Here is a 3,664-nt window from a genome sequence, read left to right as displayed (position 1 = left end):
TTAGTTGGGACAGGCTAAAATCTCACATTTTGACGGGAAGTAAAGGCATTTAATGTTTACCTTCAATTCATGTTAGATTAATTTGATGCTTTACAATAAAAAGCAAAACCGAATGGTTTTCGAATGATCATTTGAAGGAAGCATTGAATTGTGCATCTAATGCTGCTAAACACATTGCAGCTATTCATGGAAAGTTGAGTACTCGCTCTGTGTTTTATCATTTCATATGCTTTTGATTAAGGACCGTGAGCACTAAAATAAATCAGACAGACTCTGCGTCTCTTTAGCATTCATAATCCTGATGTGTTTCTGAGTAATGCCAGACTCGCCTGCGGAGTTCAAGCGAGTGAAATTGCTCTAGACAACACAGCAGCGCTTGCTGTTTATTTATTCTTGTTTGGATGCTGCTAAATTGCTGTGACTCAGCGGCTTGTCATCTGGACAGCTCTAGATTAATGTGACCTATTTGCATCAAAATATGCTTATTTGCCCCAGATTGTTCTTGAGTGCCGAGATAAGTGTCTCTATGATATTTAGATCCCATTACTGAGATATTCAAACGATGAATCAGACCATTACTAAAATGAAAGTCTGCATACAGAGAGTATTTTATGCTTCATTGGGAAACATTTCCAATTCATGCCCAGAGGGAAACCCTTTCCGGCAGACATCCTTAATTCAGTGTTTTATAGGAATAGTTCACCTAAAAATGAAAATGTCCTCACCCTCAGGCCATCGAAGATGTAGATGAGTTTGTTTCTTCATCAGATTTGGAGAAATGTAGCATTGCATCACTTGGATGCTCTGCAGTGAATGGGTGCCGTCAGAATGAGAGTCCAAACAGCTGATAAAAGCATCACAATAATCCACAAGTAATCCACACCACTCCAGTCCATCAGTTAACATCTGGAGAAGACAAAAGCTGAAACAAATCCAGCATTAAGACGTTTTAAACTTCAAACCGTTGCTTCTAGACAAAATACGAGTCCATAATAACGCTTCCTCCCGTGAAAACAACTCTCACATCAAAATCCAGCCATATATTTGTTTAGAGCTGCTTTAGACTGTTTTGTCTTTGTATTTAATCTGTGCAGATTCCTCTCCTGATTCAGACCAGATGACTTTTTCACTGGAGGAAGCATTATTATGGATTATGGAGTTGTATTTTAGCTGAAAGCAACGGTTTGAAATGAAAAACATCTTGATGGATTTTGTTTCAGCTTTTGTCTTCTCCAGATGTTAACTGATGGACTGGAGTGCTGTGGATTACTTGTGGATTATTGTGATGTTTTTATCAGCTGTTTGGACTCTCATTCTGACGGCACCCATTCACTGCAGAGCATCCAAGTGATGCAGTGCTACATTTCTCCAAATCTGATGAAGAAACAAACTCATCCTAATCTTGCACGGCTCACCAGAGAACTTTTTTAAAAAAAAATTTTTTTAGCACATTTTCATTTTTGGAAGAACTATTCTTTTAAACGTCTTTTTTTTTTTTTTATTAGGAGGATGAATCATATGCAGTGTTATTTACGTTATTTTTTCCATGTCTACCAAACACTCATGTGACTTGTGCATATGAAAGTGAGGATCTACTGTCTCCAAAATATCATTTTATTGTGGTGAGGTTTTGTAGAGCAGGTCGTTTCCACATTGTCTGTTCTCTGAATCTCCTATTCGTCTGAATTAAACATCCTGTGCTGGAAATAAGCTTACATTTCCCATTAGCAATGGCCTGTAAACAGCCGCCCCGTGAGACCCGAACAATCAGCAGCGAATGGACATTTTCTGCTGCCGGTTGCACTATACTTTTTCTCTTGACCTTTCCTTAACAAACTTCATTTCTGCCATGGTTGGTTGTTTTTTCTTAATGAACAACACCTGATTAATCGGGACCATTCGTCTTGTTTTGTTGCAGGAAAACTGCTCTCTGTCTCTGTCTGGTTTGATTGGAAAATCTGTTGAATTTCTGCATTGATCGCTGCCTTGATTTGGTGTTGCTTTAAATTTGTGAATCGTTTGGCTTAGCTAAACTGAGGTAAATCTAGACAAAGCGGCAGAGGAGTGATTAAACATTGTACAGGCCCTTCTCACAATAAGCAATGCAATGGATTAGACTTTGGAAACTTTGTTTTATTTACTTTTAAGATTATAGTTTGATGAAGATGTCATATAAAGCAGACAGTGCTGATTTAACCAATCTGAGTTTCACTGTCATCTGATTGGCTGATATGACTTTGAAGGGCGGGATTTTGAAGGGAAGTTAGCAAAAACTTTGGCTTGGTTGGTTTGTAAAGCCCATTGGCTGCATTTAGAAAAAGCCTTTTTTCTTTAGTCCAATTGCCAACCATTCAAAATGACTTGTGTGTTTTGATCAAATATGCCAACAGTTATCAAAGACCTATACTTAATTGTGGCCTGTAGTGATTTGTAACATGGAAATGTTCAGGTGATTGACGCAAAACAACCTGAGCACATGAGCAACGATGGCAGATTGAGTATGTTCTGCACCAGCCAAGAAACATCCACTGAGATGAATGGGAAGGATTGAGAACTGCAGGTATTATGCATTACTTTCTTGAGCAAAATGGTTGAAATCATTTTGAGTTGATTTGCATATTGAATTGCGTGTGTGCATACTGAATTATGAGTGTCTTGCATCTGTTTAGCCATCTAGTCGGGCTAGATTTAATGTTTTGCAGAAAAAACAAGGCTTTGAGTGCTAAATGTGTGTGTGCAGAGCCGTTTGTCACTAGAAAATGTTTCACACGGGTATATTTTCAATTATTGAGTGTCAATTATAGAGTGTCAATTATTCAGATGACGCGACAATAATGCCAGCATTTTTTTTTTTCACAATAATGCCAAAGTACGACCCATTGGACAGACTGTTTATGTGAAATATTAAATATGGCGTCTATCGTGGTGGGAGTCGCTGCAAAGATGGTACTGCGCATGCGTATAGGCCTAATTCTTGTTGACAGCCAAGGAAAATCAAGAAAGGTGCCATTCTTTTAAACGAATCTTTTTAGTGAATCGGTCGAACGGATAGCCTATTGCACATAGCTACGAGAGTAAATCAACATCGTTAACATTACTACTATAACCGGTATTAATAATTAACATTATTATTAGTGCTGTCAAACGATTAATCGCATACAAAATAAACGTTTTTGTTTGCATAATATGTGTGTTCTGTGTATATTTATTATGTATATATAAATACACATACATACAGTATATATTTTGAAAATATTTACATGTCTATTTATATTCATATAATTTATATAATAAATATATTTAATATATAAACAACATTTTTCTTAAATATATACATGCATGTGTGTGTATTTATATACAGTATACATCATAAATATACACCGTACACACACATATATTATGCAAACAAAAACTTTTATTTTACATACGATTAATCGCGATTAATCTTTTGACAGCACTAATTATTATGTAAGAAAAAACATGTGTATAAACAATTTCGCTCAGAAATCGCTAAATTTAACAATTTGCTGAAATAGTTTTTCACGTTTAAGCATCTTATGGCGACATTCACCACGATAGACACCCTAGTTAAATTTTTAATTTTCACTTTTTTTTTTTTTTCGGTAAAACGTTTTTTTTACAATTTTGGTATTTTAAAAGTTTT

This window comes from Sinocyclocheilus grahami, unplaced genomic scaffold (genome assembly GCF_001515645.1).
Source record: "Sinocyclocheilus grahami isolate Dianchi unplaced genomic scaffold, SAMN03320097.WGS_v1.1 scaffold910.1, whole genome shotgun sequence".
Lineage (NCBI taxonomy): Eukaryota > Metazoa > Chordata > Actinopteri > Cypriniformes > Cyprinidae > Sinocyclocheilus > Sinocyclocheilus grahami.
Note: the sequence above shows the minus strand (reverse complement) of the source record.